General features: G+C 39.8%; 1 protein-coding gene across 2 annotated transcripts in view; it reads left to right on the plus strand.

Moving 5' to 3' along the window:
- The window catches only part of TENM3 (teneurin transmembrane protein 3), a 1,530,681-nt gene that overhangs the window by 297,924 nt on the left and 1,209,919 nt on the right, over nucleotides 1-22,838 (plus strand). For both annotated transcript variants that reach the window (XM_040333815.1, XM_040333823.1), the window contains exon 3: nucleotides 7,618-7,668. The gene's annotated coding sequence lies outside the window, so the exon portion shown is untranslated. The remainder of the gene's footprint in view (nucleotides 1-7,617; nucleotides 7,669-22,838) is intronic.

Here is a 22,838-nt window from a genome sequence, read left to right on the forward strand (position 1 = left end):
CCGTACGTTTTTTGGCTCTGCGTAACTTCTGCATACTTTCAGCTATTGAGACCATTCAACTTTTAAAATGTTCATCTCGTTCAGCTAACGATGGGACTTCTTCAAGTTTTTTTGTACTATTTATACTTTTTAAAATATTAAGCTTTTAGACACTTTTTTTTAACATTGAAGTCAATGAGAACATCCTTTTTCCTGCTTCAAAACACACGTTCTGCCAAAAGTTTCAGCTCCTTCATACTTTCACTTACAGACACCAAACAAACTTTAAAGCGGTCACAAAATATTCAGCTATCCAAACATGACTTTTCAGATTGATATCTTTTACGGTTTTTGTGAAAACGCAATTTACGTTTAGCGATTTTTTCAGAAAATGGAATCGGTTATAATGTAACCCTATGGAAGGGATTTAGAGTGTGTCATGTGACCTTTACAGTGGAGATCTTTGAAAACAAAAATTATCTTTAAAAAAAGGGCTAACAAATTGCTCTCACGCCCACAAGATCTACTTGTCATACACAATTTATATATCAAAACGTAGGTATGCTTGTCTGGTTTCAGGCAATGTGATCAGTTTTGTGATACGTATTTTAGTTTTAGTTCCAGGAGCTTCTAAAGGACAAGAGTGACAAAACCACTCTCATTGACCGTCCATGTTAAAAATTTTCCTGCAAAACACACAAAGACGCTCTTTTCTAAATCGCTGGCATGGCCACAATTTTAAGTTTATCAACATAAATTTCATATCGATGCGTTCACAAGGGCCGCGTCTTTCAAACGGTGAAGTCGCTGTATCGATCGCATGTACGGTTGTGGATTTATTACGTTTTGTTTGGAGGCGTAATTAATGTATTGGTCTGTGAATTAAAAGGCGTTTGTAATGGAATTTCTTTCCATAAATAGCTTTCTACCTCAGTGCAATATTCCTCCTCACTGACCTGGGGGGAGGGGAAACCTCTTGAGGGGGAGGGGCGACCAGGAAGTCAGCATACTCTCTACTTTGCAGATAGAGAAAGGAGCTGTGTGTCCTAAAGATAGTGTAGTGGTTATGGTGAATGGCTTTGGTGCGGGCTCAGCAATTCAGCATTCCCACTCGCATTTTCCTCAGGGAATGCATTTTCTAGTTCTTCTTCTTAATTAGTGGGAATGCTTTAATAAGCATTCCCAGTATTGATATTCGTTTTTTATTATTCTTCTTCTTAATTTTAATTTTATTCCGTACGTTTTTTGGCTCTGCGTAACTTCTGCATACTTTCAGCTATTGAGACCATTTAACTTTTAAAATGTTCGTCTCATTCAGCTAACGATGGGACTTCTTCAAGTTTTTTTGTACTATTTATACTTTTTAAAATATTAAGCTTTTAGACACTTTTTTTTAACATTGAAGTCAATGAGAACATCCTTTTTCCTGCTTCAAAACACACGTTCTGCCAAAAGTTTCAGCTCCTTCATACTTTCACTTACAGACACCAAACAAACTTTAAAGCGGTCACAAAATATTCAGCTATCCAAACATGACTTTTTAGATTGATATCTTATACGGTTTTTGTGAAAACGCAATTTACGTTTAGTGATTTTTTTATCGGTTATAATGTAATCCTATGGAGCAGGTTTAGAGTGTGTCATGTGACCTTTAGAGTGGAGATCTTTGAAAACAAAAATTATCTTTAAAAAAAGGGCGAACAAATTGCTCTCACGCCCACAAGATCTACTTGTCATACACAATTTATATATCAAAACGTAGGTATGCTTGTCTGGTTTCAGGCAATGTGATCAGTTTTGTGATACGTATTTTAGTTTTAGTTCCAGGAGCTTCTAAAGGACAAGAGTGACAAAACCACTCTCATTGACCGTCCATGTTAAAAATTTTAAAAATTTTCCTGCAAAACACACAAAGACGCTCTTTTCTAAATCGCTGGCATGGCCACAATTTTAAGTTTATCAACATAAATTTCATATCGATGCGTTCACAAGGGCCGTGTCTTTCAAACGGTGAAGTCGCTGTATCGATCGCATGTACGGTTGTGGATTTATTACGTTTTGTTTGGCGGCGTAATTAATGTATTGGTCTGTGAATTAAAAGGCGTTTGTAATGGAATTTCTTTCCATAAATAGCTTTCTACCTCAGTGCAATATTCCTCCTCACTGACCTGGGGGGAGGGGAAACCTCTTGAGGGGGGAGGGGCGACCAGGAAGTCAGCATACTCTCTACTTTGCAGATAGAGAAAGGAGCTGTGTGTCCTAAAGATAGTGTAGTGGTTATGGTGAATGGCTTTGGTGCGGGCTCAGCAATTCAGCATTCCCACTCGCATTTTCCTCAGGGAATGCATTTTCTAGTTTTAATTTTAATTTTATTATTCCGTACGTTTTTTGGCTCTGCGTAACTTCTGCATACTTTGAGCTATTGAGACCATTCAACTATTAAAATGTTCGTCTCGTTCAGCTAACGATGGGACTTCTTCAAGTTTTTTTGTACTATTTATACTTTTTAAAATATTAAGCTTTTAGACACTTTTTTTTAACATTGAAGTCAATGAGAACATGCTTTTTACCGCTTCAAAACACACGTTCTGCCAAAAGTTTCAGCTCTTTCATACTTTCACTTACAGACACCAAACAAACTTTAAAGCGGTCACAAAATATTCAGCTATCCAAACATGACTTTTTAGATTGATATCTTTTACGTTTTTTGTGAAAACGCAATTTACGTTTAGTGATATTTTTATCGGTTATAATGTAATCCTATGGAGCAGGTTTAGTGTGTGTCATGTGACCTTTAGAGTGCAGATCATCCACAAAAAATATTATCTTTAAAAAAAGGGGGAACAAATTGCTCTCACGCCCACAAGATCTACTTGTCATACACAATTTATATATCAAAACGTAGGTATGCTTGTCTGGTTTCAGGCAATGTGATCAGTTTTGTGATACGTATTTTAGTTTTAGTTCCAGGAGCTTCTAAAGGACAAGAGTCATGTTAAAAAGTCTAAAAAATGTTTCTGCAAAACACACAAAGACGCTCTTTTCTAAATCGCTGACATGGCCACATTTTTAAGTTTATCAACATAAATTTCATATCGATGCGTTCACAAGGGCCGTGTCTTTCAAACGGTGAAGTCGCTGTATCGATCGCATGTACGGTTGTGGATTTATTACGTTTTGTTTGAAGGCTTCGATAACTGATTTTGTGTGTGGATGAAAGCGTTTCTAATGGTATTTTGATTCCCTAAATAGCTTTCCTTACCTCAGTGCAGTCCTCCTCCCCCACCTCATGTGGAGAAAGCCTCTTGAGGGGGGAGGGGCGACCAGTCAAGTCAGGACACTCTCTATATTGCAGATAGAGAAAGGAGCTGTGTGATATTAGGCTTTATAAGTACTGAAGGAACACTGCTTGTATGTCCTAAAGATAGTGTAGTGGTTATGGTGAATGGCTTTTGTGCGGGCTCAGCAATTCAGCTATTCAGCATTCCCACTCGCATTTTCCTCAGGAAATGCATTGTCTAGTTCTTCTTCTTCTTAATTTTAATTTTATTATTCCGTACGTTTTTTGGCTCTGCGTAACTTCTGCATACTTTCAGCTATTGAGACCATTCAACTTTTAAAATGTTCGTCTCGTTCAGCTAACGATGGGACTTCTTCAAGTTTTTTTGTACTATTTATACTTTTTAAAATATTAAGCTTTTAGACACTTTTTTTAACATTGAAGTCAATGAGAACATCCTTTTTCCTGCTTCAAAACACACGTTCTGCCAAAAGTTTCAGCTCCTTCATACTTTCACTTACAGACACCAAACAAACTTTAAAGCGGTCACAAAATATTCAGCTATCCAAACATGACTTTTCAGATTGATATCTTTTACGGTTTTTGTGAAAACGCAATTTACGTTTAGCGCTTTTTTCAGAAAATGGAATCGGTTATAATGTAACCCTATGGAAGGGATTTAGAGTGTGTCATGTGACCTTTAGAGTGGAGATCTTTGAAAACAAAAATTATCTTTAAAAAAAGGGCGAACAAATTGCTCTCACGCCCACAAGATCTACTTGTCATACACAATTTATATATCAAAACGTAGGTATGCTTGTCTGGTTTCAGGCAATGTGATCAGTTTTGTGATACGTATTTTAGTTTTAGTTCCAGGAGCTTCTAAAGGACAAGAGTGACAAAACCACTCTCATTGACCGTCCATGTTAAAAATTTTAAAAATTTTCCTGCAAAACACACAAAGACGCTCTTTTCTAAATCGCTGGCATGGCCACAATTTTAAGTTTATCAACATAAATTTCATATCGATGCGTTCACAAGGGCCGTGTCTTTCAAACGGTGAAGTCGCTGTATCGATCGCATGTACGGTTGTGGATTTATTACGTTTTGTTTGAAGGCGTAATTAATGTATTGGTCTGTGAATTAAAAGGCGTTTGTAATGGAATTTCTTTCCATAAATAGCTTTCTACCTCAGTGCAATATTCCTCCTCACTGACCTGGGGGGAGGGGAAACCTCTTGAGGGGGGAGGGGTGACCAGGAAGTCAGCATACTCTCTACTTTGCAGATAGAGAAAGGAGCTGTGTGTCCTAAAGATAGTGTAGTGGTTATGGTGAATGGCTTTGGTGCGGGCTCAGCAATTCAGCATTCCCACTCGCATTTTCCTCAGGGAATGCATTTTCTAGTTGGTTATAGAATCTGCCCACTGCCTGCTGTCAATCACAAGGAGAGAAAAGAAAGGAGGGCGCACCGACCTTGTGCATTACCACTTAACATTTTAATTAAAAACAGAATAAAAAGCAATGGTCCTACTCACAAAAGATTTATAAGTAAGCGCTTTTCAGACAGCTGGACTGGACCTCACGGCACCTGCCAGTAGAACTTCAGACATCTAAACGGCTGACGCGTTTCTGTGGCGTACCCCCTTCTTCAAAGCATAGATGGTCCGTGATACCTCTCTCCTGTTGCATGTCCTCCTTAATATAGGTATATGTGTGTATGCACACCCATTCAGACTGCCACCCCAAAAAGGCGTGCACAAGTGTGGCACAGAGAAGCACATTGTGTCAAGGTGATCCCCGCACCGCTGCAGACCCAAAAGCCTCCCTGATCCATGTTTGACAACAGGGGTCACCAGGAAAAAAAGGAAAAAAAAAGTGAGCATGATCTAAAAATCGGGGCAGTGCCCATTTTTTCTCTTTTTTCTGGTGACCCCTGTTGTCAAACATGGAGCAGGGAGGCTTTTGGGTCTGCAGTGGTGCGGGGATCACCTTAACACAATGTGCCTCTCTCACATATACCTATAATAATGAGGACATGCAGCAGGAGAGAGGTATCACGGACCATCTAGGCTTTGAAGAAGGGGGAATGCCCCAGAAACGCGTCAGCCGTTTAGATGTCTGAAGTTCTACTGGCAGGTGCCGTGAGGTCCAGTCCAGCTGTCTGAAAAGCGCTTACTTATAAATCTTTTGTGAGTAGGACCATTGCTTTTTATTCTGTTTTTAATTAAAATTTTAAGTGGTAATGCACAAGGTCGGTGCGCCCTCCTTTCTTTTCTTTTTGTTTTAGCTTTATGAACACCCTTTGTTCTGTGGAGGGCTGCAAGACTTCAGACTTTGCCGTTAGACTATACTGCTGTACCCGGTTTAGCGAAACACCAGAGCGCAGGAGGTTTTGTTGTGTTTTCGCAATCACAAGGAGAGAGCAGACCTGATGGTAAATTTGTATCTCAACTTTACATCAAGCTTCACCAACTGTCAGCATCACTGTTTGAGAAGGCTGTCAGCTGTGAACCCAACAGCATTTTTAACAAACAGTGACAGGAGGGGAGGAACTAGCAATTGCAAATATGCCGTTTTGCTTTACAGTGTACAGAGATCGGCATGAACAAAGTTGTCATGTGGCAGGGGCACATCAAAGAGAAAAATATGCAGCAGTTACCCATATCCATCTGGCAGCATTGCCCAAAAGGCAAAGATCACTGTTACCCGGGAGGCCAATCCAGACTGCAATGTGGTCTTTCCCCAGTTCCCATTACTGAGAAAAAATATTGTCAAAGTGCACCCAGATTCTCAATGCCAGATTAGCCGAGCTGCAGGTGCTACAACTGCTCCCATACTGACTGCATTGCCCCAAGATGGCAAATATTTTCCGTAGAAGTGCCTAGGCATCAATGCTATATTTAAAGTATGAAAATGAAGGCTAATAGTAAGCACATTGTCTGTATGACTACATATGTATATTTGTGACTTCAATTGGGCTTAAGAGTGTAATTTCAGCAACACTTTGTAAGGTTGTTATTTACTTTGTAATACAATTATGTTAATCCAATAAGTTTTCTTTTAATGGTACCAACTAAAATCCTGTTGCCCCTCTACTCTTCTTGTCTAAGTTCATGATACTCTAGGATGTAGGTACCTTTACATTGTGTTCAAACACCCATCTATTCTGAGCACTCGATTTCACTAACACTTTGTAAGGGTTGGGTAGAGCAGGGAATGGTTAAAACTCTTCCAATGTTCATACAGTTGTCTGTTTTAGCTCTGCGATATTTTCAGTTATATCCTGTGCTATAATAGATAGTCATTAGGACAGGGAGTGGGCATACATCTTGCCAAAGGGGGTACAGACAGTATCCTAAACATAACTTATGCCCTGTACACACGATCGGTTCCTCCGATAAAAACGGACTGATGGATTTTTTCATCAGATAACCGATGAAGCTGACTTTCAACAGTTGTTCCTACACACCATCGGTTAAAAAAACGATTGTGTCAGAACGTAGTGATGTAAAACACAACGACGTGCTGAGAAAAATGAAGTTCAATGCTTCCAAGCGTCGACTTGATTCTGAGCATGCGTGGATTTTTAACCGATGGACATGCCCACAGATGATCGTTTTTTTTTCTATCCTTTTTTTAACCATCAGATAATTTTAAAACAAGTTCCTAGTTTTTTAACCAATGGATAAGAAAACAATGGGGCCCACACACGATCGGTTTGTCTGATGAAAACAGTCCATCAGACCTTTTTTTTATCAGACAAACCGATCGTGTGTACGCGGCATAAGGTTTGAAACCTTCTTCTAATGAATAAGAAAAAAAGTTTTAATGCTGTTTGTGTACCCTTTGTTTACTGTCTACTACTCAAAAAGGATTGATTGGAAATTTCCCAAGTAGGAGAGTTGACAGCTGTAAAACACTATACATAGTTTAAACTCTGGCTAGAGTTCCACTTCAACGTTGTTTGGTAAAAGGAGAGGTGAAATAGGCATTGGTATTGGAAAAAAAACATATTTGCCTGTGATCCTGAAACTATAGAAAGTCAGCTAAAAGCTGTTTTATGTTGTTGCCAACAACTGGGTTCATGTACTCTGTCCAGATTTACATTACATATTTAATGTGACACTGTAGCATCTTCATTTCCTAGTGGATCAGGTCAAAAGTTTAAATCAACATCGCGGAAAATATATTGCGTTCTCCAAAATCTTCCCACAGGTAGCTATTTTTGGCTTCTTTGTAAACGCAAGCTGCCCCAAGTGTAAAGGAAGGTTTACACCCATTGAATTTATATATAGCTTTTATTTTATTTAAACATTTTATTCACTTATTTATTTTATGCTATTTGTGTTTCTTGGTAGGTGAAAACACGCAAAACTCATAGGTGGACAGCTTCAAAGTCAGGAATTAAGGTAGGGAGATTTCACTGTTGGACTGTCTAAGCCATTAACTGACTTATCCCATCATGATCTGCCAATATATCTCCAAGCAAATATAATAGACACAGATTTCAGCCCTGTATTTGTAATAAAGCATTTAATTTATTTTTTAATGGTGTACCTAAATTTGACTTGGTTTCCACCTCTTGCAAGTCAATATACAGCAGCTCTCAAACTGATAGAGGGAGGGGCATAACTGGGAACCAATCTGAATTGTTGAATGTACTATAAATGTTCCGACAATGAACATTCTGATAAAAGTAGAGAGCAAGTGAGTAGAGCGATGACCTCAATAGCTGATGGCTTCTCTTTCACTATCCAGTCAGCGGGCTGTGGGTGGAGAGAGAGGCTGTATTCCTTAAAGATTAAGTTCACCTTTTGAAAAATAATAACAGTAATAAATGCACAGGTGTTTGCAGGTGAGAAAAACATTTGCATTTATTTTTTTCCTGGGAGCTCAGAGCATTGCAACCACAATTAGAAGACTGCAGGTGCAATGTCAGGCTCCTGCACACACATCCTAAAGCTCTCTGCCCATACCTCTATATGGGCAGACAGTTACTGAGCTGTAGGCAGTGTGAATGAACTACTGGAGTGCTGATTATTGCGCTTGCAGTACATTTAAACTACAGGTCAATCTGCAGCAGTGGTGGATGGGATTTGTGACTCTTGTGAATGAATGATGTGGCTGTACAGATGGAGCCCCAAACAGCCCCGCAAAATTTTCACTTGTGACATTGGGTGCAGGGAGAAGATCCTCCACCTGCTGTTAAAGTGGGGGGGGGGGTCGGGGGGTTGCTGCCTGGTAACATATTACACTCTAAATACTGGTGTAGCATGTTACTGTAGGTGAACGTATCCTTTAACTACAAGTGATGTCATCCACCTAGAAGTGCTGTATAAATATTAGGACTGGATGGCCATACAAATGAAATACAGATCTTTTTGAAGTTGAAACTGCTTCTTGTATATACCGGTATTTCATTTGTTTATTTAGCTGAAGATCAGATTTCAAACATTAATTTTGGGTGAACCGACCCTTATGTCGCGTACATACGATCGGATTTTCCGATCCATCGAAGTAAAAAAATAGAACATGTTTTAAATTCTTCCGATGGAAAAAAATCTGAATGGGAAATTCCGATCGTCTGTGTGGAATTCCATTGGAGAAAAATCCACGCATACTCAGAATCAAGTTGATGCAGGCTCGGAAGCATTGAACTTCATTTTTCTCGGCTCGTCGTAATGTTTTACGTCACCGTGTTTTGGACGGTCGGAATTTAGTCTAATGCCCTGTACACACGATCGGTTCTTCTGATGAAAACGAACCGATGGATTTTTTCATCAGATATCCGATGAAGCTGACTTTCATCAGTCTTGCCTACACACCATCGGTTAAAAATCAGATCGTGTCCAACGCGGTGACGTAAAACACATCAACATGCAGAGAAAAATGAAGTTCAATGCTTCCGAGCATGCGTCGACTTGATTCTGAGCATGCATGGATTTGTGACTGATGGATTTCCCCACAGACGATCGTTTTTTTCTATTGTTTTTTTAACCATTACGAAAAATTTAAAACCGGTTCTATTTTTTTTCACCGATGGGAAAAAACTGATGGGGCCCACACAGGATCGGTTCGTCCGATGAAAACGGTCCGTTTTCATCAGACGAACCAATCGTGTGTACAGGGCATAACAGTGTGTAGGCAAGACTGATGGGTGTCAGCTTCATCGGAATTCAGCTGGAAAATTCCATCGGATTTTATGCCATCGGAATTTCCGATCGTGTGTATGCAGCATTAAAGTCTAACAAATGTTGGAAAATAATTAATTCTAGCTCTTTTTTTTTTACAATATTCTACTACTGCTTACAGTGACTGGCAGTTAATTGTGCAGAACAAATATACCAACTGTACAGTTTTGTGAAAATAATTATAAAGTGAACCCATGCACATTTCCTGATAACTTTCATCCCATCACAATCTGTCCTTACGTGGGCACTTACCTTATTTGCCTATCAAGTAAATCTAGCCCACTAGGTTTCATAAAACAATGCCGTAGGCCAGCAGATGATTGCTTTAGTATAAGGGTAACGGTCAGCATGTGGCCACTTTCAATTCATTATTTTTACATACACACCACTGTGACATTCAAGAGGTTAATGTGCAGCTTGTGCAGTCACATGGTGAATTTAGGAAGTAAGGCGTTTGTAGAAATGTTATGGTTAGTGAACAGAGGGATTATCTTAAAGATAATTATGCCATCAAAGCACTAATAATGCCTCTGCTGTAAAATGCATGATGTGCGGTCATTTTTTGGAGTAGACTCCTGCTTAGCACTGCAACTTTTAAAATTACTTCCCATGTCTATTATGTTGGAAGTGCACTTTTTATTCTTTTAGTATTTTCTTAAGGAAAAAGTTCTTACCACAAGTCAGCAACAGAGCCTACAATAACATATTCTTTAGCAGAAAGCATGTGCATTTTGTTTATTAGAAATATGTATGGCAGAAAAAAACTACTGAGGGGGCTTATTTATTACCATGATGCAAGGAGAAATATGCATTTACGCACAAAAAATTCAGGTTTCAGAAGTTCAGTGTATTAAGATTAAAGGAAGTTTTGCTTTAGGTAATTGCATATAGTACCTTGCTGTTTGCTTTTTTAATTAGAAATTATATTTATTAGTGAAATCAACTACAACACTGCTTCTATACATAAAGGACCACCCATCATAAACGACAAAGCAGCATATGGTATTTTTTTCCTACTGAAGGACATATTTATTATTTGCCATACTTTTGCTGACAAATCACTACATTTCTAAAAACACATTTACTGGGAAAATTAACCTGCACATTGCCAGAATCAAACAACATTTGTTGATGTTCTTTACTAGCATCTGTCCTTCTGCAGGAGATATTGCTTACTGCTACTCATTCTTTTTATAACTCAGCAAATGCAACATTAACTATACATGTATTGCATATTTGCCCAAAAAAACTTACATTGCACATATGGTAATCCAGAGTAGCAAATCATTACACTTCAGAGCTATAAATTACTCCCTATGTTCATGATGCTGAACCTGTGTTTTTACACAATTTTTTTTTCCAATTTTTCAAATAAAAATATATTTTTTTTTTCACAAATAAGCATGTCTCCCTTCTTGTGAAGCTACTAGACTTCAAGGCATTGTATCTGGTATTACTAATGCAGTGGAGCAGGAAGCATACAGTTTTGCCAAAAAAGGCATTCCCCCTCCCAGAGCACAATACTTGATGCACAATAATATACTTGAAAACCTCGCTGCTCAACACTATCCAGTCTATGCGGTTAACATGTACTGTATAAGCTGGCCACAGCCTGGCACCACTCCACTTGCCATGTCTTCTGACATGTTTCGCCCCACCCACTGGGGCTTAGTCAGCTCCGCTGGGTGGGACAAAACATGTCAGAGGACATGTGGAGTAGTGCAAGGCTGAAGCCAGCTTATACATGTTAACTACATAGACTGGATAGGGTTGAGTGATTTTTTCAAGTATGCCATACACTACTGGATGGTGATATTTTCCGTCACCAGTACCCCATTCCTGAGTACCAGATATATACTTCCTTTTTTGCTTAGAGTGGCACTACAAGTATTAGCATGTTACTTGATGCACAATAAAACCTTAGGCACACCAAGCAGAGGTGCCAACTAGGAAGATGTCTAAAACCTACCTATCACAACACTGATGTCGCGTACAGACGATCGGACATTCCGAAAACAAAACCGTGTATTTCAGGAGCAGTGATTTTAATGATGCTTAAATATAAAAAATATGAAAAATTCCTTTAAATATTGTACCTGCTGGGTGTCTATAGTATGTCTGTGAAAACATCTTTGAGAACCCGGGTCTTGCCCCAGGGAACATGTATCAATGGAAAAAAAGTTTTAAAAACTGTCGTTTTTTCAGGAGTCCTGAAAAAAACGACCCTTCTTAAAACTTTTTTTCCATTGATACATGTTCCCTCGGGCAAGACCCGGGTTCTCAAAGATGTTTTCACAGGCATAATATAGACACCCAGCAGGTACAATATTTAAAGGAATTTTCCATTTTTTTTTTATTTATGCATCATTAAAATCACTGCTTCGGAAAAAACAACCGTTTTTAAAACTTTTTTTCCATTGATACATGTTCCCTGGGGCAAGACCCGGGTTCTCGCAGACGTTTTACAACAATAACTTGCAAATTATGCTTTAAAATAAGCACTTTTGAATTTGAACGTTCGAGTCCCATAGACGTCATTGGGGTTCTAAATGTTCGCGCGAACGTTCAGTCCGTTCGAAGGTTCTGGTGCGAACCGAACGGGGGGGGTGTTCGGCTCATCCCTACTCATGATATGAATCCTCATCTTCAGAGGTGGGAAGCTGACATTCTTAAGAGTTCCTTACCATTCCACACTGAATTATCTGCTAATAAATGGTTATTAAAGTTGGTGATGGGCACTTTGATAAGAAAGTGCCACCATGCCAAACTGGCATGACATCCTGAAAATCATCCTTTTACAGCTTGTATTGTACAGTCACTATCCCCTCTTATTGCTTATAGGCCTGCCTGTTTAATTCAACAAAATGTATTTTATTTTATCGCTGAAAAATAATGCAGTGACAGGTGCAATGGATGTCAAAAAAGCATCTCTTATTTTGCAGTTAAAAGTGATTAAGTGAAATATCGACCACCTTGTATGCTCCTTTCAAGAAAACCAGGATTTTCTACTAATAAACATAGAAAAAAAGAGATACTACTAAAGTAAAAATAACCCAACCTTTGCCGTTTTAATCCATCATATAAATGGTCTGTAATTCCAATGTTTCATTGTGATTTAATCTTACCATTTGAATTATACATAGAAAGAGGAGATAGAAAACATCTGACAAAAAGAAAAATCTATTTGTTCTGGCATTAAGGGCATTAACTTTAAACAGAGCATTTTTACAGAGAAAACACAAATACATGAAGACAGGGTCCGAACCATTAGAGGCATGTTGCCAGATATGTTATGGTTAGGAAGAGTTCTCATTGTACTAGCCAGCACTGTTTTAAAAGGGCCCAGAGCCACAATCACTCTGATGCCTCGTACACACAATCGTTTTTTCCGGCGGTCAAAAGTCTACCGGGAAAATCGAGAACCTGCTCGGTTGCTTTTCCTGTGTCCACACGGCCGGTTTTCCCAACAGGAAAACTGCCATGACAGCTTTGGTCGGGAAAACCAGCTGTGTGTATGCTCCACTGCAGTGTTTCCAATAGGAAAACTGCAGAGCAAAAAAACGCTGACACGGCGGGAAAAAAGAGAACAAGTTCCAATTTTTTTGCTCCCAATTTTCCTGTCGGGAAAACTGCTATGGAGCATACACATGGCCGGTTTTCCCGACCAAAAGCAAAGATGGCTGTTTTCCCGTCGGGATAACTGATCGTGTGTACGAGGTATAATAGGATCCTGCCACCTCTGTGAAACAGATTCCAGTTTTTAAGATTCACTTATATGTGTGCTTTACTATACATATTGTAATGTACATAGCGGATATGTTTTGTGTGCATTTTCTGAAGGATCGCATGCAATTATAACGAGATCCATGCATCAAAAAATGCACATTATCCTGAATGCATGTAACCATTAGACACCTGCAGCATGGCAGGAAAAGAGAATTGTGCATTTTTGATGCATAGAAGCAAGATAAGGAAACATGAAATGTTTTAATGGACCAATCAATGCAGTACAATGCATGTGCATAGGTACACATGGGTTCTGAATGATTTCACTAATTGGTACATCATTAAAGGTGGACACAGTTCAGGCATCACCTGAAGCCCTAAAGGGAAGACATTTCTAGAGAAAAATGATGCCCATCCCTGGCTTTTGGAAGGGCAAGTGGTTTCTAATATGTTATGTTTAGCTATCTATCTTTGTGCTACATGCATTGATCCTGTCATTTCCTGTAGGGATAGAAAGGAAAAAGGCATTAAAAAAAAAAAGTCAGCATCTACAAACACTGTAGTTACTGGCTTTGAATAAACCTACACTTCCAGTGCTGCCATCACCTGCCTGGGCAGGTTCTTTGCCAGTCTTCGGACCCTGGTGCCACCATCTTGTTGTGTTGTGTTCTGTGACTTCCTGATGTCCCATAGCTCTCTCATGTGCATGCCGGAGACACGTTGTTCATTTGGACTGGTACCACAGCCTTCTATACCCTTGTGACATGTCTCACCAGGTTTTGGGTGGGATGGGGGTGTGAAGAAGAGCAGAAGTGAGAGCAGGTACCTGTCAGAAATAGGTACCTGCTACCAGAGAAAAAAAAACTCCAAAAGTGGTAGAGAAGGTGTGGGGGGGGGGGGGGGGGGTGGAGGAGGGAAAGTGAAACTTTTGTTTTAGGTGAAGTTCTGCTTTAAGCGCACATATGCATAGATCAGTTGAGTTGAGTACTATATCTGTGGATCTAAGTGGATCCTGCATATTTGAGTAAATTCTCATGTTTCACAATGCAAAAGTTTTGTGGAAGAACTAGCATAACTGTGATAAGCTTCTGGTAATAAAATCAATATAAGTAGGATTGGTCAGATTATTGTAAACATTGGGCCAGATTCAGGTACATCGGCGCATCTTTGAGCCGGCGTAGCACATCTCATATGCGCTACGCCGACGTAACATTGAGAGCCAAGCTGAGTATTCACAAAGCACTTGCTCCCATCTTTACGCCAGCGTAACGTAAATAGGCGGGCGTAAGCCCGCCTAATTCAAAGTAGGCAGGTAGTGGGCGTGTTGTATTAAAATGAGTCGTGACCCCATGTAAATGCATGGCCGTATGAACGGCGCATAGGCGCGCATGCTCAGAATCACATCGCATATACTCCCTAAGATACGTCGGCTCAATGCTTTCGACGTGAATGTAACCTACGCCCAGCCCCATTCACGTACGACTTACGCAAACAACGTAAAATCCGACGGCAGTTCCGACGTCCATACCCTACACGACTTAGACCAGCTATTTGGTGGTTTATCTTTACGCCGGATGTACGCCTTACGTAAATGGCGTAGCTTACTGTGACGGGCGCAAGTACGTTCGTGAATCGGCGTATCTAGGTCATTTACATATTCAACGCGTAAATCAACGGAAGTGCCCCTTGCGGCCAGCGTAAATATGCACCCAAGATACGACGGCGTAGGAGACTTAGGTCGGCCGTATCTTGCCACAATTCAGGCGTATGTGATTTAGAGAATCAGCGCATAGATACGACAGCGCACATTTGGACTTACGACGGCGTATCAACATATACATCGGTGTAAGTCTCTGTGAATATGGCCCATTGTTTTTAGAAATGTGCTAAGTCACACAGTACCCCTTGTTAATCATTCACAAAAAAAAATCAAGTCCAATTAAAAACAACTCACGCCGTTAGAACATTCCTTTATTGAAAAATAAATAAATAAACCATGTGTAAATCCAACCTTAAAGGAGTTGTAAAGGAAAAAATGTTTTGCCTAAAATTAATGTCTGCAAGGTAGACAGACAGAATAGTGTTATGATAATGTTAAAAAACAAGTAAATACCTATTAAATTTCTTCATCTATATCACCTCCGGCATTCTAGTTTCTGTTCTCTCATTCACTTCCTGGTTTGCATCGCTCGTTCATGTAAGAACTACATTTCCCAATATGAATTGCGGCACGCCCAGTAATTCACACCTCCTTGAAGTCTCTAACACGTAGAGAGCATCCTGCCACACAGATGTAGTTCCCAGGAGGGGGTGAGCAGGTTACTGACCACCGCAGTAAAGCCTCCCTTCAGGGTGGTCAGTAAAATCAGACAAGCAGGAAGTGAACAGAACAGAGAAGAAATAGAGCAACTTCTGAGCAAAAACGAACAATGAGGAAGTGAAAATAGGAATGTCTGCAGGTAAAGGATGCTTATTATGAAAAAAAAAAAAAAATTTCTTTACAACCCCATTAAACATGCTGAATATTATACATCTATCTGCTCCCCATTCAGTTCTGAAATCACAGGATCTGGCTAAAGATAGTCTTTGAGCAACAAATTCTACTTGGGGCTTTAAGATGTCCTGTGATCAGAGCTGCTGTTTGAAATTACGAGGCCCTGAACAGCTTACCTGAGAGCCCCCCCCAAAAAAATATATATCAAATGATATCCTTACTAAAATGCCACTCCTGCAATGCTTTGCTTCTCAGCTATGGCAGAAATGGCATTTGCACACAGTTGCAATGCAGGGTAAAAGCAGGTGGTGAGGAGGCAATATGCTCATGTGTTCACCCAGGAAAAGAAGGGGCTGGTATATATGACATATGCTCTCTATCCTGAAAAAATTCCCCTGTGTTCCCACAGCAGCTTTTGGCAGGAGAGGAGAGAAGAGAAGTTGGGAGCCCTGTGGTGGAGGGGGAAACACATTGAGGCTTGACAGCAGGTGGAATGGGGGGGGCAGATCCAAGAACCGACCCTTCTGCAGGGCAGCCAGAGGGAGAAAAAGGAGTAGAAGCTGGCTCCAGGGGGAGGCAAAAGAGTCACAGGTGTCAGCAATAGGGCAATACAGCTGGCCCACTGGTCAGCAGGGACCTGCCCCCCCCCCCCTCTTGAACTGATAGGGCGGATTTACTTCCATATCAGCGGCCCTACATGTGACCAAACACCCACAGCCACAAATGAAGCTGGTTCTGGAAGATATGAAGAGATGCGTCACAACATACTATATTCTTGAGGAACACCCACCAGTCAATGCAGCACTATGGCACACTGCATGATACACTTTCTTTTAGCCCACAGAAATCTGCTGTTACTATAAAACAATGAGTTGTTTGTGTTTGGCTCCCTAGAACAAAGGTTTCCAGTCCACCCACACTATCTAACACGCAGAAATAAAAAAAAAAGTACAAAATGTATATATACAGTATATTCTTCCTATACTCTTGTATAGCCAGAGTACAGTGACCCCTTTCAAATGTTTGAATGCATTACATACAATCAGGAATGTATAAATCTGCGTATACCTTCTAAGCATAATGAATTTTCAGGGCAAAACAGCAAAGTGACACAATGTACTGTATACTGTATATGGTGCAATTGTATAACTAGTTTTCCTATCTATTATCTGTTGGCACAATTGTATAGTATGTTAATTATACCTATAAAAAGATGTTAGTGTGTTTTAGGATATTCAATGCACATACAGGACAAAAATGCACTCCAAAGGCATCATTTTGGGCCAGATTCAGAGAAGAAGTACGCCAGAGTATCTGCTGATACTCCGGCGTACTTTCAAATTTGCCGCGTCGTATCTTAATTTGTGATTCACAAACAAGATACGATGGCATTTGGCTAAGATCCGACAGGCTTACGGCTTCGTACGCCTTCGGATCTTAGGCTGCAATACTTTGGCCGCCGCTGGGTGGAGTTTGCGTCGTTTTCCAGCGTCGGGTATGCAAATTAGCTTTTACGGTGATCCACGAAGCTACTCGCGTGCGTTACGTCGTCGCAAGTTGTTTTTTCCCGTCGCAAAGTTAAGGCTGCTTTTTCATGCCTTAACTTTACACCAGCCATGTTAAAGTATGGCCTTCGTTCCCGCGTCAAATTTTTATTTAAATTTTTTTCGGCGTAAGTTCACAAACACGTTGGGGCGCCGTAATTTTGCGCAAAGCACGGCGGGAAAATTGAGAACGGAGCATGTGCAGAACGTCCGACGCGGGAGCGCGCCTAATTTAAATGGTACACGCCCCATTTGAATTGGGCGGGCTTGCGCCGGACGGGTTTACGTTACACCGCTGTAAGTTTACACGCAAGTGCTTGGTGAATCAGGCACTTGCGTTGAAAACTTGCGGCGGTGTAATGTAAACGGGTTACGTTACGCCGCCACATTTGTACCTGAATCTGGCCCTTTATTCTTTAAAATTTTAACTCATTAGTCATCATTAAACTCCCCCGAGAGCTGAATTGCTATACAGTATTATATAAATGGAGGTTTGATGGGGCAGTGTAAAATATGTATGTATTCATTTATCACACTCTCAGTCTTTTGATACGTCAGCTTTTGTTTTTTTTTTGGTCTGTAATTCAGTGGTTAGACACACAGCACTACTGTGTCTGTTTAGTTATTATTAATCAGAAGTGATTGTAATTTTATTATATCTGGAATTTAACAAAATGTGCATTAGACCTCTAGATGTGAGAGTTTACGAGTGCTTGAATATTTTTTAGTGCTGTATACTGTGACTAATTCTCTGTATTGAATTGTAAGTTGGCTACTCTGTATAGAGGCATTTAAATGTGCAATGGGCTAAATCACCTTATTATGAAATATTCTATAAAGCAGTGCTCACTTTGGCCAAGTGTATCTCTCTCAGAACACGCAAAGAGACATCACACAGTGTAGCTAATGTGTATAGAAGTATTTCGAAAGCTGATTTCATGATTTAGGAGCCCATAGAAGTGATCATTCTAAGTTACTGTACATCCACAAAGTCATGGAGAACCAATATAATTTATATGTACCCAGCATGAGTTTTACCTATAGAAGGTTACTAATTATGGGGTTCCTCATTAGACTATTACACTGAGCTCCTTGTATCATCTATAATAGACGTAGTAAGGCTGAATGATTAGTCCCAAAACAACAGGTGGCATGGTCTGTATCATCATGTTCACATATCCGTACAGTCACTAGACACTTCGCTTCTATATTAATTATTTACTATGGTATATTTCTTCATTTTCTCATTAGGGGTCCACTTACTTGTTACTGGCAAATAGAAAAAAAAATAGTTTTTTGCTTTGATTTTAACAGCTTTCCTCTTTAGTTTGTTTGTAAGCTGAAGGCATGGGGAAGTGGTGAGAGCTCATGAGAAGGAGATAAAGCTCCTTTACTGGTGTTATTAGAAGTTTATTGCACAGTTGGAGTTGAAATCATACCCTTTAAGTAGATGAATTTGAGGCATTAGTAGAACTGTTTCTATTTTATTTGGATGTTTCTTCCACTTCTGAAAAATGCCCGTCTCTCCTGTTCAGTTTTCTTTTTTTTTTGTTAAATATTGTTTCTTTTTTATCAACTTCTTAGGGTGAAAATTATTTTTCTTCAGTTTTCAATAATCTGTATACCCATAATAAATGCTTAAGGGTTCCCGCTCAGACTGTGAAGGCCCGATGAGTTGGATGCCGCTGGCTGGTGAAGGCCTACAGGCTAAGGAAAGGTCTGTCAAGACCCAAAGCATACAGTAAAAATGGGAAGAGATACCCCGGGGGCTGCACACCTCACCCAGCCCGAGTGGTTAGCAGGTAAAAGCAGCATCAGCTCAATTCATCTAGACCACAACTCCAACATGTTTTGCCCGCCCTGGGGCTTAATCATGATTTATGACTAACCCCCGGGGCAGGGAGAAAGATGTTAGAGTTGTGGTCTAGATCAGCTGGAGAGCTGTAGTTTGGAGATCCCAGGTCTAGATAAATCGAACTGAGGCTGCTTTTACCTGCTAACTACTCAGGCTGGGGGAGGTGTGTGGCGGCCGGGCTACCTCTTCCTGTATACACTCAGGCCTCGTACACACGATAGGTTAACCAGAGGACAACGGTCTGATGGACTGTTTTCATCAGTCAAAACCGATCGTGTGTGGGCCCCATAGGTTATTTAACCATCGGTTAAAAAAAAGCCAACTTGCTTTAAATTTAACCGATGGATTCCTAACCGATGGGAAAAAAACGATCGTTAGTAGGCACAACCATCGGTTAAAAATCCACGCATGCTCAGAATCAAGTCGACGCATGCTTGGAAGCATTGAACTTCGTTTTTTCAGCACGTCGTGTTTTACTTCATCGCATTCTGACACGATCGGTTTTTTAACCAACGGTGTGTAGGCGCGACGGACCATCAGTCAGCTTCATCGGTTAACCGACGACAAGGGTCCATCAGACCGTTCTCATCGGATGGACTGATCGTGTGTAAGAGGCTTAACTTTTGAATCTGTTGAGTCTGTTGAGTTTGGCGACATCATATAGGGGCTACTTGTATTGGAAGCGTTCTGTGCCAGTACTGTCACAGGATGACTCTATAGTTTCAGTTTCTTCATTCTGTCTTCATTCTGACTTACTAATTTTCATGCTTGATTTGTATTAGCAACTGAGAAAATATTGTAGCCAGGCAACTTGGATTTTCAAAAGCTAGTTAGCAATGCCTGTAGTTTTCTTAGCACAGGTTTCCTTTAAAGGTTTCCTTTGCTGCCATTCCTTTTGAAAATGCTATTGGCTTTGCCATCACATTGATCCTCCTGAGTTAGGCTAGCTATGTAGATAGATATGAAATTGACGTGTTTCATGTTTCTGACTCCGCTGATCTGCATAATTTTTTCAGGTCAATAAATCAGAAAGCATTGAACCTGCAACGTCAGCAGCCAGGCAAATGCCATTTTTTTTTAAAAACTCAGCACTGGCAGAGCTGTATTTTTCCTGTGAGGGATTTGCTTTCCTTGCATGGTTATAAATGATACCTAAAAAGAAGAAGTGCTTGATTTGATGCACTCTGGGAATCTCTCACTAGAGGGAGCTTCATGGCCTGACATTGGTTATTTCACCAATTATTACTGGTGATATTGGTGATCCATTTTCTCTCCCTGTACTGTAGCTTGAACATTTTTTCTTCATATGCAATAAAGATGTTGTATGATGTGATAGAGATAAACATAGACAGAACAAATCTCCTGGAAAGAGAATGACTTCAAATTTAATAACATTTATGAAAACAAGGAAATAACAAAAAAAAATATTTTATATATATATATATATATATATATATATATATATATATATATATATATATATATATATATATATATATATATATATATATATATATATATATATATATATATATATATATATACTCTATTAAAGACAATAAAGGACAGCATGTCTGTTTGCTAGCTATTATAATTCTATATAGTTGTTATGTATTAAAGTCTGTTCTGTAAATTTCGAACAAACGCTTTACATACTAAATTACATGACTTATTTTGTTGCTCCTAAAATCATGATTCAATTACAACATTGTGCAACATCTAGAATGAGTTGACTACCAGGTGATTAAAGCAGAACTGTGGGAAAAATGAAAATTATGTCTTATGCCGCGTACACACGATAATTTTTCGGCATGAAAAAAAATGTTTTTCGGCATGTAGAAAAAAACAACGTTTTTCCAACTTCATCATTAAAACGACCTTGCCTACACACCATCGTTTAAAAAAAATGCTCTAGCAAAGCGCGGTGACGTACAACACGTACGATGGCACTATAAAGGGGAAGTTCCATGCGGATGAAGCCACCCTTGGGGCTGCTTTAGCTGATTCCATGTTAGTAAAATACGATTCGCGCTTTTCTGTCTGTTACAGCGTGATGAATGTGCTTACTCCATTATGAACGGTAGTTTTACCAGAACGAGCGCTCCCATCTCATAACTTGCTTCTGAGCATGCGCAGGTTTTTAACGTCGTTTTAGCCCACACACGATCATTTTTCACAACCCGAAAAACGACATTGTTTAAAACGTCGTTAAAAAAATGCAGCATGTTCGAAATTTGTTTTTGTCGTTTTCCAGAACCCGAAAAATTATGTGAAGCCCACATATGATCATTTTAATAAAAAAAAAAAAAAAAGTTTTTTTTCATGCCGAAAAATGATCGTGTGTACGCGGCATTATAGCTCTCTTATACTGCAAGGGTTAAATGCTCCTTTAGGCATGGAAAAGTCGATTTACTTTTCCAATCCTCAGCTACTTCACCTGCTACAACGATCCCTACAGTGAAGAAAGGTTTTTGCCAACTGACTTGGTAAAACTGATTGTGGTCCATATCCCTGATACATAGAGTGAAAAACAGGTGGGATTTTAACGGACCATAAGCAGTAATGAATTTATAAACGTACAAATTTAGTACAAATTTATTCATACCTAGTCATCCCTACATTGTGTTCTCCTCCATGGTCCAGCGATCTAAGGTCCTGACATCATAAAGAAATATCACATTATGGCCACTAGATGGTGCTTATGATCATAGGAAATTATCATATTAAGCAAAATATGGCTATTTTCATTGCGGCTGCGTATATGTTTCTCATACAGAAAACTTGTATAGGCACTGTAGACACCTATGCATTTGTTAATGCATGTGTGTAAACATGTTATCATATGTTCAGGCATTCTGCATTAAAGCAGCTCATTCATTTTGAATAGGCTGGCACCACACCTTAAAGCAGAGCTCCACCCTAATTACAACAGTGGCTTAATAGTACTGATCAATAATGTTAAAAACTGATCTTTTTGTTTTCAAAATATGTACAGTACCTTTTTAGTAGTCAGCCTTCCAGTTTTGAAGCTTGCAGGTTTTTCTCGGGCATAGCGTCACTTCCCGTTCGGTGCAGTGCGCTCTGGGAGCTTCTCTCCATAGCTCCCTGTGTTCACTGTGCAGCTGTGATATCAAATCTTGCGCGATTTCTTAAGCAGGAAGTCACGCGCGACAGCTAGTCCGGTCTATGAACTTGTTTTGTGAGGCTGTGTCACAACGGGGCAGTAACTTTTAATTCCTAGGCCTGCCGTTGTCATGGCAACACAGACGCTCAAGCCGCTGCTCCCCGTTGCTCGTGCGAATGCGTGCGGAACAAGGAAGTGCCTGCTTGTGGGCTTATGCCCACAGTTAAAATGGCAACGGAACAGAAGGCAGAATATAAGTACATATTGCACACAGAATGGCAGCGGAGCGGCTGCGGGACACCGAAAACGTGAGTTTACAAAATAAGTGGCATTAACCATTTAACTAGCCCTTAAAAAAATTGTTTTTGCGTGGGAGATCCGCTTTAATGCACAAAAAAAATACTTTTATAACACAGCTTTTCTAACACAGTTTTTTGGTGTCGTTTCTTTTTTTTTTGGGTGCCAAACTAAAAGAATGACACTTCAACTCACTGCAAATTGTGCATTATTGTGTGTTTCAATAATGCATGGGGATACAAGCATTTTTCTGTGAGTTTTATTGTTACATGGGTTGTAAACCCTTGTGTTTTTTTACCTTAATGCATCCTATGTGAAAAAACACCTTGCTATTCCTGGCCTACCCGA

The sequence above is a fragment of the Rana temporaria genome, chromosome 1 (genome assembly GCF_905171775.1).
Source record: "Rana temporaria chromosome 1, aRanTem1.1, whole genome shotgun sequence".
NCBI lineage: Eukaryota > Metazoa > Chordata > Amphibia > Anura > Ranidae > Rana > Rana temporaria.